This window comes from Saccostrea echinata, unplaced genomic scaffold, assembly GCF_033153115.1.
Source record: "Saccostrea echinata isolate AGI-Se365-2 ecotype Australia unplaced genomic scaffold, CSIRO_AGI_Sech_v1 ptg000011l, whole genome shotgun sequence".
In the NCBI taxonomy this organism is placed as follows: domain Eukaryota; kingdom Metazoa; phylum Mollusca; class Bivalvia; order Ostreida; family Ostreidae; genus Saccostrea; species Saccostrea echinata.
Window position 1 is genome coordinate 2113270 of NW_026889760.1, and position 20279 is coordinate 2133548.

Consider the following 20279-nt stretch of genomic DNA (forward strand, 5'->3'; position numbering starts at 1 on the left):
GTATGTGAAGTATGTCCTTCCTTGTTATATCATATATTGAACAGTTAATTATAAGATTATGAAAAAAGCAATCATCTTCTTTACATTGATTTAATATATTTGAATAAGCAAAGCAAAATGTTCATAATATATAAAATAACATTTTAAATTCTTTTGTCCCAGAGATATTCCACAGATTGAAGCTTTCAGGATTTTCAATCAAGAAAATTGTCCGTTACAGGATTTTAATAACTTAACAACGTTTAATGCAGGTAAAAATAAGATTGTGATAAGTTTTGAATAGTAATATCCGATGTAAGTGTTAAAATTGATATTTCTTCCCAGGACTTTAACAGTTTTTGCAAATGCTCCTGAATTTTATATTCACTGTGAAATCACTAATTTTCGTGGGGTTTAATTTTTGTTGTTTCCGTGGTATGAAGAGACCCACGAATTCATGTCCCCCACTAAATGTAAAATTTCGTAGATACAACAACTTAAAACATCTTTATCCACAAAATCAAGTCCCAAGAACCAATGTTTTTTCCTAAAACCACGAAAAATTTAATCCCACGAAAATATGTGATTTTACAGTAATTTACCGTTGTTACTATCAATGTTCCTGGCTTCTCTATCAAACTGTACTGTGTAGAAAAGCCTCTGCCTATTATAAAACATTTGCACATATTCTGTCAAGAAACGAAATATACACTATTCTGGTGAAATACTATAATTATGTCTCCCTCTCTTTTTTGTTAAATGTTAGAATTATCAGTTTGGATTTTTATAAATTTTCCCCTGGTATTTTATTGTGCATTATTTCAATATTTTGTTAAATCAGAATCCAGTGCAAAATGCAGTTTAACAGTCGAATATGAGGATATGCAACGCAGAAATGGTTTCCATGAAATGAATCTATATTTGCAATCTGGAGAAAACACCTTTTCAACACGCCGTGAAATGCCTTCCTGTAGTTCAATGGAACATGAACAGATCCTTCGTTTTATCTGCACTATCCCAAAAATAGGTATTTATTAACTTTTTTTAAATTTCCAACACAAGTTTAATTGATCGGTTTCACTTACATTATGAATGATCATTACAAAATTGAGTAACAGCATTTTTTGTGTTGTATGATGCTAAAAACGTATAAAATATAGTTTTATTTGTAACACTTGCATGTAATGAAGAAACTTAATTAAATCTTCTTTGTCCTTTTTTAACGTAGATAACCAAAGATGATTTTTATAGGTTCTATCGGAGACGTATGTTTATCAAACAAAAATTGTGTCACCAACGCTGTTTGCAATATAGACAGTTTTTTGGGGAGATGTACTTGTCAAGATGGATTCAAGGAAGATAATGGACATTGCATTAAAAGTATTGTGAATATTTTTATCAGTTAATAGGTTTTGCTCACTGGTTAATTATTGTTTTACATCAAATGTTTCAAATGAATCTTGTTAACAAAATTAAACGCTAAATTTGTACTTCTCTAGCAATGTCATTAAAAACATCCCAAACCATTTATCATTCATCATAATAGTGTCAAGACAGCAGTATAACGTATCCTAAAAGAAAGAATGCTAAAATGCAATTTTTACAATTTTAAGAAAATTCTTCTACATATACCGGTACAAAAATATCTCTTTTTTCTCCTCCCCCCTCCCATACTACAGTTTTCGAGAAAATTTCTTATTTATATTTTTAAAAGAAAAAGGAAAGTTGTATTTGCTGGAATGGATTTTGGCTACCTAGTTATTATAAGATATTATTTCTTTGATGAAAATCTTCATCGAAGGATATTTAAACAGTTTTAACCTTTTTTAGTATAATTGTGATATATGTTATTCTATATCATCTTCATTACATGAATGAATTTCTCCTTTAATAGAAAAGGTGAAGCCTGGAGAACAATGCTATTATACAGAGCAATGTGGACAATCTCACGCGGAGTGTTACAATCAGAAATGTTCCTGTATCGGAGGATACATTCAAGTCGAAAACAATTGTGTAGAGGGTTAATATCTTTTTTTTATAAGCGATTCTTTTTTTCAGACATATCGTATATTTTTAAAAATTCTTTTTTTTAAATTTTGTAGATTTCCTTCTGGTGTTTTCATAGGTCCCTGTTTTCTCTGCTTACAATTTATATTGCTTCCCCAGCAGGAATACAACGTTGTATCAACGTTGAGAATATGTTGATCTTGGTTGATGACGTTGATCAACCAAATAACAACGTCATATGACGTTGAAAAAAATACGTTGAAATCACAACTTATTTTCAATGTCAGATTAACGTTGTATATCCAATGATAAACCGACGAAATAATTGCTCTCATTTACGCAATCAATATTTGAATGCATTAATAATATAATCACATTTGAAGAAAAGAACAATTAATTACGAGTGTTAATTACAAAATATATAAATTGTGTTTGATTAAGAAGTTACAATAAATGCATTTATTTTACTCATGGGCGGATCCAATATCCTATTGGATTTCTGGCCTTTATTTTTTAGATAACACACCTTTTTTTGTGGACAGGCAGGTTGTGTTTTGTAGGTAATTGAGAAGTTGATTCTCATGTAATTTTATGTTTGTTGGGGGTCAGATTGCATAATACTTATTGAAGATACTCTTTGTTTGTCAATGTATTCTAGTCTTTTCTGACCCCCATTATTTGTATAAGTTTTATATTCAATTCAACACTGTGTTACTGGTTCTGCCTGTCTGGTCAAAAACAAGCTTCGTCAACTCGACAAGGTAGGCAATCAATGGAACATAAATGCATTTATTTTACTCAGTACATAAAACAAATCGGATGCAAGGGCGCGGTAGCTATTTAAATGTGGTTTGACCTAAAAACCTCAAAGTCCGAATTTATCCATGTCCAAAATACGTTCACCACCTTGATATTAAAATACTGGCGCGAACTGAAACAAAGAATCTGTCCAGCTATAAAGAACGCCATTTTGTTTGCTAGACTCGTGATACGCTGATGTCCATTCCACATTTTGGATCGTTACATCCCCAATAAATGTAAGTACACGTTTATTTAATTGATCTTTTTCACAATAACATGGAAATTTTGCTTCTCAAATGTGTTTTGAAAATAATTTTGATGAAATATTCGGCGTTTGATTCTTCAAAATGCGGCACACACACGCGCTCTGAATAGCGTGTTGAACATCTGCATTGAATAAATCATATATTCTAATGATGCATTTAAGATCAAATTATACATATAGTTTTGTACATGAATATTAATTACTGCTGAATAATGCATTTTATTTTTTTATTTGCTGATGGTGAATGATAATTGTCCTGTCCTTTCCTTACCAATCTAAGATCCTGTGAATTTTGAAATACGGATACAGAACATTTCGATGGAGCACTCTCAATACCATTCAAGAATCACTCCATCGGATTCTTACGAATGTGAAATTCTTATGTAGACTTCAACCAGATTGATACATGTGACATACAATTGCCATTGAAGACAAATAGGAATAAACTGTGATTATGTTTTCATGGATGTAAAAAAATAATAAAAAAAAATAATTGGTAATTTTCTTTCAATGTATTTACTCTTATACATTGAATTATACACACCAGTGTGTTAAATGGATCTATGTTTAATTAATATCTAAGCAAATTGAGATAAAGATTTCGACAAACAAATTTGATAAGGTTTTCAATATATTACAAAGTTAAAGATATTTTGTAATGTCAACCAAAAACGTACATATATCAACATTTTTTCAACAATGATATAACATCCATAGACGTTAATTCAACGCTGAAACAACGTAAAATATCAACGTTAAACCAACATCAGATTTAAACGTCCATTCAACTTTCAAATCCAACTAAAATTCAACGTCATTTCAACGTTGAGGTACGACGTTGTTTCAACGTTGAGGCACGACATTGTTTCAACGTTGAAACAAAGTTGAAATGCCTGCTGGGTCATTGGATTTTGAGCTTAATTATTTTCGTTATCTTCAAATTCCATTACACCGGCTCTCTCTCTCTCTCTCTCTCTCTCTCTCTCTCTCTCTCTCACACACACACACACACACACACACACACACACACACACACACACATATTTTCACGCACACTATATTCCAGTAGAATCTTGACTTTTAACATTTTTTTTAAATCTACAGGAATTCTCTATGGAAATACATTTTCTACAGAGATTTGTTAGTTTTTTTGTTTTTTTAATTATTTTTTGGGGGGAGGGGGATGAATAATTTGCTTAAGCTCTGTACTTAGTGTTTGTTCATGGACAATAGGTAACATGACACTTGGTTCCAGATGTCAATATCAAAAACAATGTACAGCGACACCAAATGCGGGCGTATGCCGCGGAAGCTCCTCAAATCTAAAGTGCAGATGTAATTCTGGCTTCGTCGAAATAAACGAATCCTGTATTGGTAACTATCTATGAATAAACTTTAAAAAAAAAAAATCTCTTTTTTTCATTTCTATGATAGAATAAAAATGCTTTATCTCTCTTTTTACATTTAAGTTATACAGATATTTCTTTAAGTAAAACTATTTCTTTTAGCATTAAAATAACACCTATTCTGGATATTTCAATTACGAAAAAATATTTCAATTTCTAATTGTTTTCTCTGTGATGACTCTTTGAAAGTTAGGTGAGTAGATTTCTTGATAATTCAACTGGAACGTTAATTTTGCCAAGTGAAAAGTCAGGAGACTTGTATGTATGTCAATCTCGTGCAGCTGTGTTTGTGTCTGACGTCAGTGGGTGGGGACTATTGAAATTAACATGTGAGGCATCGTATATTAAAAATCTATTAATCGGCATTACTAAAATTGATATTTACAATTTTTTTCACATATACGTATAAAATGTAAATATAAGGAATCACTGTCTAGTTTCCCTAACAAAAACATACTATAGTAAACTATAGTTAACTATAGTTTACTATATAAACTATAGTTAACTATAGTAAATCAAAGTTCAAAATTTTCACTTTAGTGAATCAAAGTTCCAAAGTTTTTTCTGTAGTAAATCAAAGTTCCACAGTGTTCATTATAGAAAATCAAAGTTCCAAAGTTTTTACTATAACAAAACAAAATTACAAAGTTTTCACTATAGGAAATCAAAGTTCCAAAGTTTTTACTATAGAAAAAACAAAGTTCCAAAGTTTTTACTATAGTTTTAAAGTTTCAGATTTTTCCCTATACTTAATCAAAGTTTCAAAGATTTTTCATTAGTTAAACAACTTATGTTTTTTTTTTTTTTTTTTTTTTTTTTTTTGTGATTATTTAGAAGTTTTAGGTGAGGGCGTGGACATGGGGTTGGTTGGGGCTGGTTTTTGTTGTACATCTTTATTTAAATATACAAAGTAGTTAATTCAAATGCAAATTAACATTTATAAATTTAAAAAAAAAATACATGTTGACTGAAGTTAATGAAGTAGATATTTTGATTCTAAATGACACAATTTTGTTTTATAATATATTCTTTTTTTCTCCAAAAATAAGACCGACGTTACATCTGCATGACATTGGGGGAGGGGGGGGGAGGGTTTTTAAAATGTTCTCTAAAGCTTTTATGAATCTTAAGGAGGCTCATTACACCACTTTTTGATGACGTACTACACAGGAAAATAAACCTCCATTGTACCCCTTCCGTTTTCTCCTGGGGACGAATTGTACAGGTTCGCTTTGCTAATGATCTAAATCTTTAAAACGCTCTAAAAATAGACTATTTGCGATGTTGTAAACAATGAAAACAAGGTAACGGATTCATTATAAATCAAAAACGAAGGGTAATTTTTTAAGTAGAGACCAAAGAGAATGACAGTCAAATCTTCGCTAACCAAGTAGTGTACAATGTCATAGCTAAAGCAGCAAGTTCTACCACTGACAACATGTACGTATAGAGGAAATTCGAGTTAATCTACAATCTCATTGAAATAAATTATAATTGACTTGCGCGTTTAGAGTACTGTACTCTTGTTGGTTTGCGTGCTTGTCTTTTATTTCTTTGTAAAATGTCTGTTTTTTCTAGAAATTTTAGCTTATTCTGAATCTGTTATGTCCAACCGTTCCTGAGTGTTTTGAGTCAGGAGGATTTAGGAAAGATAACTCTTGCAAGTGGACTTTTAATTCCAATTATTTTTTAAATCTGAATTTTCATTTCTTTAAAACATTTTTCATTCAATTTGTTACTTGTTATTCATTGATATACATTCCTTGTCTATTTATAACTGATTTTCCAAATTATTCATGCAAAGATTAAGAAGAAAATCACATTAATTCTTTTTTGGGAGAAAATTATTTTTTCTAATAAAAATAAGATTGAATATTATGAAGTGTTATTATATTGCTTACATATCTGAAGATGATATCCATCACTTGACACTGAGATTTCTGCAATACTATCAATCAGAAACTTGAAATAAAACATTTAACCAAAATCAGAAAAAAAGATTAAAAAATCTTTTTAAAATATTTATCGTATCATAACCTCCATTTAGATATTTGAAATCCTCATAATAAACTGTGGGTGTAATGAGCCTCCTTAAACTTGAAATATCATAAAATGTAAAGAATGGGAATCAAAAACATAATACCACGGGATTTATCGTACTTAATCAAAGTTTTTACTATAGTTAATAAAAGTTCCAAAATTTTCACTCTAGTAAATCAAAGTTCCAAAGTTTTCACTATAGTAAATCTCAAAGTTCCAAAGTTTTCACTACAGTAAATCAAAGTTTCAAAGTTTTTACTAAAGTAAATCAAAGTTCCAAAGTTTTTACTATTGTACTATAGTTAACTATAGTTTACTATAGTATTTTTTGTTAGGATTGTTGGGTATGCAAGGGACAAGAACGACAGTTTGAAACGTGCCCTGGCATAACCAACAAACTAGACAGTGATTCCTTAAATTTATCCATAAATTTTGGTTCTGGTATGAACATTTAAATGTAAGAATGTGAATAATATCATAAATTTTGCAACACGTTAGTATTTCAATCTAGCCTCTTTTCACTTTTACATTCTGCAATCACAGAGAATTTGAAGCTGGGAGAAATCTGTACCTCCGGCAATCAGTGCAGACAATTAAATGCAGAATGTAGGAAGACACAATGTTCTTGTAAAAGCGGTTATTTGCAAATTGAAAATCATTGTGTAGAAGGTAAGCAATGTACATGTAATTATCAATTCTCATACAAAATGCTATTAAAAGTTTTTAGGAACTAATGTTAGTGAATGACATTGTAAATTTTGTGTCTGGAGAATAAAAGATAAATATTTTTCAATGATAGTTAGAAAGCCATGCGATATTCAGCGTCTTTCTTTATATCATTGTATGATATACACTATCTCTCCTCTTGCTCCTGTTATTGAGAGCCATTTAAGTTCGTGAATCATTCTTTTTACTAAAACAATAATAGAAAACTTAAAGCATAAAATCAAAAATAATCTACGATTGTAAGACTAAGGAGGACAACAACTTAAAGTGCTTGTCAATGATGAAATCTTAGTCTTACTCTTTTTGTATTATTTTGAATAAAACCAGTTTTAAAATAATTTTTAAAAATATTTTACATGTAATTCAAGCATTTTGCTCTTATTTCATTTTTTTTATTTTTGCTTTAGTCTATTAATATGACAGAAAATAAAACACTTGGATCGCAATGTCAGTATCATGAGCAATGTACAGGGACACTTAATGCTGGTTTATGTCTGGGAAATTCGTCATATCTCCAGTGTGGCTGCGATGTTGGGTTCGTCGACATGAACGAATCATGTATTGGTAGGCAAAGTTTAAGTACAATTAGCTACATAGCACTTGGTAATTTCTGTATTTGAAGAATTAAATGTTCGGTTTAAATCCTTAAAAACTCTTTATACAGTGTCAATTATAGAAAGGTCGATATTCCATTATAATTTAATTCTGGTTGTAACGCTGTATTTGATTGGATAAAAAAAATCACTTTATATCGTGTAAAATGGGTTGCTTACGTCACAATGACTTGCGTCAAAAACGTATTGTTCCGTCTGACGTTACATTCAAATTTTGTACGAATTGAAGTCATTTTGTAAGGACAATCATCTTTTTTTCTTACACCAAATGAATGAAAATTAAATTATAAGGATTGAATTTAATAGCTACCCAATTTATACGGTATAAAGTGGGTTGGAACAGTTTACGTTTTTTTATAAACCGCTTCGCGGTTTATAAAGTGTAAATTGCCCCAATCCAGTTTATACAGTATAAAATGGCATGGGGAGCTATTATATTCATTCCTTAATTAAATGAAGGAATCTTTTCAAACTTTTCACTTCCTAGAAATATTACACGTTTAATTGATAACAAAGTTCAGCATATTTCATCATTTAACTCCCAGACTAAATATTCTACATTTTTTAATTCATTTTAAATAGGAAATTTAAAACTCGGGGAAATTTGCAGTCTCAATGAACAATGTCAACAACCTGACGCATTATGTACAGAAAGTTATTGTTCTTGTAAGAGTGGATACCTTCAAATTGAAAATAATTGTGTAGAAGATAGGAGTGCCTGTAAATATAAGCAAGTCTGAAAGTTAAAAATTATCATTAATGAAAATAATTGCAATATTAAATGTCATTTTACTCATTGGTTTTCTTCGTTCACCAGTTATTTTATACGTATAGATAACGGAATATAGTGTTTCGGGAATTAGCTTGCCAAACTGTTTGATGCATGTGCATCTGTCTACTTTATTTCATGATTTTTTTTATGTACCATAGGAAATAAAGCCATTAACTTTCCATGTATATATCATCAACAATGTACATATACACCTAATGCAAGTTTATGTGCTTGGAATTCATCCTCATTCTTGTGTAGCTGTGTTTTTGGGTTTGTTGAATCAAATGGATCATGTATTGGTAAATATTCGATATTTATGACGAATATAGCAAATTTTGAGTTGAGTTTAACAAAACAGAAATTTTATAGAAAAGAAATCTTTTTATATAGAAATACTTTGTGTATTGGATAGTACTTATGTATAGAGAAATACTTTGTGTATTGGATTGTACTTATGTATAGAGAAATACTTTGTGTATTGGATAGTACTGATGTATCCTTTGAGAACAATTTATATTAAGATTACGATATTCTAAAATCCTGAGAGCAAAGCTAAATTTTAGGCCATACAGTATGTTTTCCAACAATCCATGACAAAGATAAGTTAATTATTGAATCACATTATCTCCTTTCTTTGATTTGGTACCATCTACTTATTACAGTCTAGAGATCTTAAGACTTTAAGATAAAAAAAAAATAATTGTATCACCTTCATACAAGAAAATATTTATCCTATGCTAATCGTTTCAAAAATTATCTAAGAAGAATGATTAAAAAAAAAATACCTAATATATATCGTAATTGTCATGCAACTACAACAAATAACATAATCTATTAAGAAATTATCAATGTTGTAAAAATTAAACATATTATATCCTTTGTTTTGTTTTGTTTTTTTTTTTTTTTTTTTTTTTTTTTTTTTTTTTTTTTTTTTTTTTTTTTGTGGGTTTTTTTTTGTTTTCTTGTTTTTTTTTTGGCATATATATATATATATATATATATATATATATATATATATATATATATATATATATATATATATATATATATATATATATATATAAGACTCCAAAGTCCGATGGTGACGCCAAAGTTCGATGGTCTCGCCAAACCCCGATGGTCTGCGCCAAACCCCGTTGGTTTGATGTCGGTACGGACGCCAAAGTCCGATGGTCAAGCCAAAGTCCGATGGCTAGTTTCCTGTGAGACGCGCTGCGCTAAAGTGCGATGGTCTGACACGCCAAAGTCCGATGGTGCCGAGAAACAATCAACGTTTATGACGTCACAATATTCCGACGTCATTCCTTGACGCCGTTGTCCTGCATTCAAAAGCCATCAGTTCAGTATTCGTCCTCGCAAACAATTTTACTGATTTTGCTTATTGCTTGTACCTACCAGAGATATTAGGGTTTGTCCTCGCACACCACTCGACTGATAAGGGTTAGTCCTTGCTTCGCACCAACCGAAAAGATTTAGGGTTTGTCTTCGCACACTAGTCGAGTGATTAGGGTTAGTCTCGCAACCACACAAGATATCTGGGTTATAGTTGTTACACACTTTTCGAGCGATAAGGGTTAGTTTTCGCATAGTGATATTTATTTATACTTATTTAAGACTTTGTCATGACGCGGCATTGCAGTGTGGCGCAGTAGTACTATGACGTCACAAATTGTTTTTCCGCACCATCGGACTTTGGCGTGTCAAACCATCGGGGTTTGGCGCAGACCATCGGACTTTGGCGTGACCATCGGACTTTGGAGTCCCATCGCACTTTAGAGTCCTACATATATATATATATATATATATATATATATATATATATATATATATATATATATATATATAAAGCACTAAAAATGACCAACGACACGAACAATAATAATTGTCAAATTTTCGGGACAACCTGTCCCTTCCTCAGGACAAAGAAAAAAGTTAAGAAGTCATAAAAACAAAGGAAATAGAGAAGCAAAACCAACTAGCACTACTACTAAACTACCAAACACTAAATATTTACATTTTTGTCCTGAGGAAGGGACAGGTTGTCCCGAAAATTTGACAATTATTATTGTTCGTGTCGTTGGTCATTTTTAGTGCTTTATATAAATTCCCATCCGTGACCTTGTATCTACTTAGTAGATCCGACACTTAGGATATACAGTGTTGTTGGTTTTTAGTGCTTTATATATATATATATATATATATATATATATATATATATATAAGGAATGTCAAAATATTTATTTATTTTCCTTAGTCGACTATTCGATAGCATTATTCGAATGATAGTCGAATAATCGGAACATTTCCTGAAAATTTTATTTCAAACTTCACTTATACATGACGTAATTATTACTCAAAAACATTTTTACCTTAAGTTTATTTATTCAAAAAAGTAACATCAAATGCATATGTTGCACACAGATGTTAACAGGTACTTAATGTGTGGATAGAATGGTTACGGCTACTGTGTGTTACCTGCATTTGTACATTCATAAAATAACAAAATATAATTGGGACATGTTATGAGATCTACCTATGTCTAATGAAAGACGGTTTTAACATTTTAAGATGAAAATTCAGTCTCGTTTAAGTCGTCAATTGTATCTGTTTATTCGAATGCCGATTCGATATTCGATCGTCGGTCCATTCGACAGATAGTCGAATAGTCGACTTTTCGTTGACATCCCTTATATATATATATATATATATATATATATATATATATATATATATATATATATATATATATATATATATATATATATATATATATATATATATATATATATATATATTCTTTTGTTACAGAAATGCCAGAGCTTATTATTCCAAAGAGGGACAGGACATTTTTCGATACTTAAGGTACACATCGATTTTGTATCTTTGATATGGAGAAAGATTAATTGAAACTTTGAGAAAAGAACTATTTACAAGAAATTCTCCGCTTATTTGTAGACTAAGCGCTATACATTAAAAACAACGTATCGCATTTTAATAAAATGTAAATAGAAATAAAGAAAATATTTCGAAGATGCATGGTAGTCCCTGTGGCGAACAACGTAAATTTAATTTTAAGAGAAACGCTTTAAAAGTGCACAAAATTTTCTTCTACTTCATGCCTTTGCAGAAAAATTATTCATATATATTTAAAAGTATCAAATATCACAAAATTATGTAATTTTTTGATCATTTGAAGTCAATTTCTTGACATGTTCGAGGAGGAAATGTTGACTATTCAGTAGAGAAAAATGTCGATGTTTCATGATCACATGGTGCAAATGAGTGACATTAAACTTTGTACCCAATCTGGATACTTGTATTGAGAACAGAGCAAAATGTTTTTTATTAAAATTTCCATTTCCTTTACCAATGGTATTCAGAAATCGCGAAGGGGCGGTAAGAAAACACACCCAGCGGCGAACTGAACTCAAAGACAGAAATCCTATTTGAACTGTTCAATTAGTCGTCAACATTGACCGTCCAAAATTGTAGAGAAATGACGGACCAAGTCCGCTGCCGTAAGACCATTCTACAGCGTTTTGACAGTTTTTTTTTTTTCAAGATCGGAATTCCATAACAAAAAAGTAGCTATGATTGTATCTAACAGGAGTTGAGAGTTAGTTTAGTTTTTTAAATATGTTTTACTATGTTGCAATCAGAAAACGCTTTGCGCGTGCTGCACATAGTAAATCGAAAAAAATCTGAAAATATGTGAGGTTGCTCAAAACGATATGATCCTGGTTTCCTTAAGCAGGTTGACCAAACGATGTGCAACATTTTCTTTTATATTTTTTTTTTAATTTGATGTCATACTGGATTGGAATAAATAATCTAGAGTCGTTAAATTATGGGGAAAAATAGAAGACAGGATAATACATTCATCATTTTTCTAGTTATGCACAAATTGTATGATTTAGCCTGAAAACACTCGTAAATTTTAATCAACGCTCGAAAATCAATGGGAATCGCAGCAATTAAATATGTTTAATGCTATATATAATATTAATTTTCATATTAATTAAATTGAATGTTATAAGTTGAATGATTCATTCTTGGAATTCTAGTCCAACATAAAATTCTCAATTTTAAACCAGGAACGTAAAATCGAAAAAAAAAATGTAAAATCCTCGTATCCTCAAGGTTAGAGTTCTACAAATGGATTTATAGATTTTAAGTAGACCTAGATGTAAAAAAAAAAAAAATAATGATGAATAAATTAATTTCCAAAAAGACTTAGAATATGAATTATGTAAACTAAAACAATTACCTTGGAAGCTTAATATTGAATGTAGTTTAAATATCTTCTCCATCGTTTATCCAGAATTCCTGTTTAGACTGGACTTCTGCCTGAGTCAAATGCTGACAGACGTTTTTCATACTTATTGTTAGACCATTATTTACACACTGAATTGACGACGGATTCTTCCGTTATTTCCCGATCATGACAGGATGCGCACGGCGGATGTGACCGGTCGGCAGGGGATGCTCACTCCTCCATGGCACGTGATCCCACCTCTGATGTTTGGAGGTCCATGTTTGCTCTGCTCCTATTTTGTATTGTTTAATGGACTTTTGAGCTTGAATACTGTTCGTTATCTCCATATATTTTTATTGGTAACAAATTAATATTTGTTTGGCTAGAGTTGACATGGTTATAATTCGATAAAGTTACAAGCTTACGTATATTGCTATGTCAGCACGTAATGATGAATATTTAAAATATGTTTTAAAGCTTTCGTGACAATCTTGTCTGGGATTATTGGTGTAATTCTTGGCTCATCTTTAGCAGTGCTTGTGTTTGTTTTCTACACAAATAAATCGAGATCATTAGGAACCGGCCAAAACTCGTAAGTATTGTCTTTCTGATGTTGTTCTTCTTTTTAATATTTCGTATTAATGATAATGCATCATAAAAACATTAATTTAACAGGTGTGTATGCAACCCTGAAATATTCATTATTAATGGAAGGTTTGTTACATACTCAAAATTTTAATCTTTGCTTTCATCTAAAAATATGTAAGCTTCGTATAAAAGCTGTTTGAGCTTCCAAACATATACGAGAAACATGAGTAATTAAAATTTTAAAAAAATGATATTAATTTTACTTAAAAGAAAGAACAGTCATCAACATCAAATCAAAAAGGACCTAAAATGTTCGACTACTGACAACAATGATTCACAAAATGGCATTGAAATGGTGAGTTTTCTCTTTAAAACATATAATTTCAGGATTAACAGAACCTTATAGAACCTATGTTTTCTTTTCAAGCTAACAAATGCTACATTGCAGGGATGTGAGATAAACGATAAAAGAGGCAGTGATTCTGGCAATGAAGTTGCACACCAAGAAAACGGCGAAAATCAAAGTAATCTTGATCATGACCCATGCCTCTACAATCACCTCAATGAGAAGGATGAATTGGAAAACGTCAGGGAAAACGACTATAGTATTGCTCAAAAGGAGTCACAAAATGACGCAGGAGACGTTTATGCTCAAGTTCAATCCCGCGAAGATGCATCTAAACAATCAAAACAATTTATTGCCGACGACGTCTACATGCCAGTAAATGAAGGAAATAAATTCTAAAGACCATGCTTATGACTGGAACATATTTTCAGTGCTTCGATGTTTATTGTGATATGAGCTGGATTCAATAACTAATATGTAAGACGTCCTCTCCCTAAAAGACTGTCAAATGTTATATAGGTATCAGTAGTTCTTAAACAGAAGAAGGGAATTAAGATAACTCGAAACAAGGACGCTAAAGATAGGTTCCAATATACACTGAACGAAAGAAAAAGAGTATTAAACAACTCGTAACAAGGAAACTATTAAGTACTGCACACAAAGAAGTCATTTTTTCTTCATTTTGTACATTAATTGAAAATTGAGTATTATCATTAGTGGCTTTTAATTTATAAATTTTAGTCATGTATTTTCATAATACTAACATATAGTTATACCATTCAATCCTTACTGTTTAAAATATTGTTTGTTATCTTGCCAAGAAAATCATTATAGTATTAAGGTTTAATTGCATAACAACTTTTGAAGATACATAAGAATATTACTTTGAATGGTCGGACCAAGTGCCCTTTATTGCAGTAATCAGATGATGGCACTCGCAATAAAGTGTGATGGATGGTCGAACTACGTATGTGCATAGAATAGTTTAGATACAAAGACAGCACACTTTTGAATGAATAGAATTGTCCGAAGAAGTAGATGTGGTTTGTACTTTAAGATTGTTTATATAAGTCTGTTAAGATTACGAAACCTTACCAAAAATTGAGCAACATAATTATTATCTGACGCCTCGGCGACTTACAGTATTAGATTTAATCAAGAGAATAGAATTCTTGTGATAACTTTATATATCTTAGAAAGTTCATATTTACTCTCAACTGGAGAGCATGAGGACTAATAGAAACATGCTTAATACTCAAACAAGAAATGAACATTGGACGTTAAATTAAGATTAATTTTGATATTTTCATGTACTGCAAAACAGCAGGAACAAAGCTGGTCAGGTCAACACTTGTCAAATATCCTTTCATATCAATTTAACTAGCGGGTGTTAATTTTCAATGCAATGAAATTAAGTCAATATATACCATGTGTTGATTCAGGAATTTTTTCCTCTAGGGGATATCGGGCTTGGAAAGCCGTTGACAAGTCAATAATAATAATATTAATAACTGTAATAGATAATTTGACAAGAAAGTGAATAAAAAATTAAACAACTTCTCCAATTCAATCTTAAAAAAATAAACTTATTTCCTGGTGATGTTGTGGTGATTAGGATAGGAAGGCGAGGGGGTTAATAGTTGGCTTAGTAACTTCCTCAGGTCAATTTCCTTTAAATGTATGACTTTTCTTACCATTTTCCAAGAGCTCCCTCTTTCCAAAGGGGCCCAAGATCATATATTTCTTACTTTACATTACCATTGTAAATAAATAATTCTGAAAATCCAAAGGGGGCGTCCCCCACCCCCTCTAGATCTACCAATGTATATGCTGATAACTATGGGACTTTTAACTACTAGTATTTCATAGTGAAAGAAAATATAGAAGTAAAATGTAGATGAGCATTCTTTTCTTAACGTGAAAAGATGTTATCGCATTTGTTATACGTTTATTTTTAAACATTTGATAATGATTTAAAGATTTCTTTAGATCTGTATGGGTTTTTTTTTTTAACTTTTTTTCAAATCACAGTTATATCCATGTTTTAAAAGAAATGATAAAGTCTATTTCTAGAATAAAGTTCGAGTCTCATTTTCCGTTGATGACACGGGGTTTAACTTTTTCTTGATTCTTAGCAAAGGACGTTTCTGAATTCAGATTTACGTTGATCAGGCTGGATTTAACTTTTTTATTCTTTGTATAATAATCAATTTGCTCAGAGGTTTGGGTATCGGCTGGTAATTTCGTATTTCGATATACTGCTATATTTTTAACTGTATTGCGATGTGTATTGTAATATTGTCAATAATAATTAAAATGATCTTTTCTTATTTTACTGACCCCCATCCATGAGCAGAGAGTATATAACTATTGTAAATACAATGTGGCAAAAAAATTTCTTGTTGATTTCACTACAATTTTGCAATAAAATGCAACCATACAACAGCAGTCTTATTTTTTTGCATGGTTGAAAACGTTTCTGACATTTTAAATTTCATATTTTACTTTAGAAATCCAAAGCCCAAGCATTTACCGGTATACCGATACTTAAAAACGTATCGCGATCCGATATATTTTGTCAACGAATCGCAATATACCGGGATATCGATATTATTGCGCAGCCCTTTTAAAATTGCTCATGTACGACAAGCTTTTTTTGGAAAGCTAATACTTGAATGGGGTTAAAGTTAACACAGAAAGTGTATATTCATATGTATTGTTACCCAGGAGAAGGTTTGGAAATCAATATGGAAACAAAGGTAAAGAAATATATATGAAAACATATTGAAAGTTTTTCTTCTTATGTTTAGCATGAGCAGCGTAACAATATCATATAAATACGCAAGCACCCCGTTGTAGTCTATATTCAGTTTCGTTCAAATTATCAACCCTCGGGTTTATTAGGGAGAGAAGAGACACAAAAGTGAGTCAATTTTTAACATTAAGATACAGGGAATACACCTAAAACCTCAAGAAATGAAGGGAAAGGACAGCAGTCTTGTTAAAATAGAAGCATCCCATTTTCATTGTACAGATTATATTTTTAATTTAAGTTTGTTGTCTTAATAGTGTCTCAATGAAAAGTATTTTAAACATGTAAGCAACCCAATGCAACAAGGATTCAGATTTATTCAAATCATGCATTAAACCCAAGGCTAGATTATTGCTACCAGAAGGCGTACATAGGAACATGCATGGGAAATACATGAGAGTATTCACTGGATTTCCAGCGTTGGACGAAGTATACCCACTGATTTTCTCTAGAAACACACTGATATATTTTGAGGGATATACTGAACAGAGTACAAACATATAGTTAATGAAGTAATAAATAGAGGATATTCAATGTTTTGTAGATGAATATATTTATTTCACGAGTGGGACAGGATTTTTTGATATTTTCACGAGTGCGAATAAATTCCATATTCATCTACAAAACATTGAATTTTCTGTTTATTACATTTTCTTTGATTTTCCCTATGCCTCTGTCTTTTCTTAACACAGTGTCATAGGCTTGACGTCATAGTTGAACGGTTGAAACGTCATAGCTTAGAAGTTGTGTGATTGGAAACATTACATAGCATGGATTTTAGCAACATATTTGGGAAGAAATTTGCAGTTTTAGCTCTATCAAGATGCTTAGTCACTATCTGTATCTTATGACAGGCCAGAAATTTTTTTTACTTACTTTGATATCCTTTCACACTGAGAGAATATCATTTTTGGTATTCTTTCACACTGTGAGAGAATATCACTTTTATTCAATTAATAAATCACAGTATGTCACTGTTGAAAATGTAATAAACAGTTTTATCTTACGAGTTCTCGAAGGGAAAAAAATTAGGATAAATAGGAACAAGAATCAGGATATCATTGTTAAAATTGTCGAATTTTTAAGTGGAAGTATTTTATATTGATAACTTTATTTTCAAAATTAAGTACTGTCATCTTTTTCTTATACTTTTTTACAAATATATTTATGTCATGTATTTTCATAACTCTGACATTCATGTCATTCAAATGCTTTATTCTGGAATATGTTTCACATTTGTTTACGAGCTCGAGATTATCAATTAAACGTTTAAATTTATGAAAGCTTATGAAGACACACAAGGAAAAAAAATGTGGATGGTCGGACTCAGTAGCCTTTAGTGACAAGATATGTTTCCAAATTTGTTAACGAGATTATAAAGTTAACTTTTAAATGCTTAAAATCTTTGAAGACATACAAGGAAAAAATGTAGATATGGTTGAACCAAGTGCCTGTTCATGAGAAGGTACTTGAAGATAAATGTACTCACAATAAAATATGATGGATGATCATACTACACAGTTTTTCATTACGGAGTTAAGTCAAAACTTAAAATGTACTTGCAAGATTACAGATGGATGGTTGGAATAAGAAGTTGTTATGTACTGTGAGTGTTGAACATTATGCCGGACTGTACTTGTAAAACTTACAAATATTCCACTTTAGTTAACCAGGAAATCAGAGAAATATTGAAATAAAGTGTGAATATGCGTATTCAGCCTGAAACATACAAAATGATATAAGGGGAAAATCTAATACAAACGGCAGCACAGTCTTAGAAAAAAAACTTTTTAACCTTCTTAAAACATCAGAGAAATAGTAATCTCCCCAACGTAATAAAGATTATTAAGTATGTTTTTTCTACTAAATTTCACAATGAATCACTTCCGTATTCAAACAATCCCAATGCAGTGTTTATTCTCCTTTGTTCAGGATTCCAAGGGCTAGAATATGGCTATAATAAAGTGTACAATATAACACACAGAACATAAATACATGAAGTGCACACTAGGTTTTCAAGGCAGGGTTAAATAAAGTATATTCTCTGACTTACCTTCCGATTAATACTGGTTTTCTATCAGGAAATACCAAAGAGTATTAACAGGAATTAATAAACCGAATTAGAAAGGTGGAAAAATTCTAATCATTTATGAAGAAGAAACTCTGTATTCGACAAACTTCAAAGACGTGCTTGGTATGCCCAGGCTTGATAACTTCTATATTTTCTTTGTAGCTGCATATGAAGCTTATGATCGAAATGTAAAGGAAACAAATGAATATTTCAAGACTTAGAAAAGCTGAGATAGATTTCAAATTTGATATTGTATAAGAAACTAAATCTTTGTTATCTTATTGATTTAGTGATGAATTCAAATCCTTTTTTTTTTTCATAATTTTACCATACTATTAATTTTAATATGCGACAAAAATACATGCATGTATGAGATGGGAATTATATACTGATTTAAATTGCAAATATGTGACAATGATACACATGACATGGGAATTAATTATTGATGAAACATACCTATTATCCTTACAATATTAAAAGTTTTTAATTGACATTTCAATCTATCAAATGCTCTCTTAATATTTCTAATATACCATTAAAAAATCAATAAATTTTTACAACGACATAAAAAAATATATTTTATGCAATGCGCCTTCTGGCAATATCAGAGCAATTGGCAGTCTACATTGTTAGACCTAGCAGATTTTAGATACACAGTTGATTTTATTAAGAAATTTTATATTCTTTTTATCTCTAAGAAATAATTTTCCGTTGAAATAATACAACACGATTGTAACATTGTAATGAAATAAATCACAACTTTAATCTTTTTTGCATTATATGCATGTTTCTCCCATGTGCTAGATGTTTCAAATATGACTGTTCTGTATTTTTTATTGCCTAACATATATCACGCTAGTTAAACAACATATTGCTAGTCTTTGACATCCTAGGCCTATAGCACAAAGATGTGTTTATGGTACTGTTATAGAAGTCGGCGTATAACACGGACAGTACATGGAGTGTTATATATACCAAAAGTAGATCAACTAAGACCAGCTAAGTAAGGATTGTGTCACTCATCATAAAACATGTATATGAAAGCTCACCAAGTTTTAGCTTGGGTTTTGTTACAGCACATGACACTTGGCATCTTGCTACTTCTTGGACGCTTTTAGTCAAGAGATGATTTCGGCAGCCTAATATATAGCTACGGAATCAACAATCTACACCTCCGCGAAGCGGATTATAAAACAGCGTAAACTGACCCAAACCAGGTTATACTCGAATAATTTGGCCAAGAATTAGAATCATTCCTTATAATTTAATTTTAAAATCATTAAATAAATATGGGTGTAAAATTTCGTTGCTTTTTATTAGTTCAAATTTGCCGCTCAATAATACAACCGTAGTAACGGAAGTAACGGAAGTGATGGGAAGCGAGGGGAGGTAAAAACTGATACATAGGCCTAGCAGCTTGTTTACATACGGTAAGATCGAATTATTGTTTGAAGTTAAAGGTATATTTATTAAATCTGGAATTTTCCATGAATCCCGAGGACTGGAAATGAGAGGAATGTATGGATACAGATGATTCAGCTGGTTGTCAGGGGGGTGTGTCCCCATACCAAACCAGGTTATACGGAAATAATTTGTG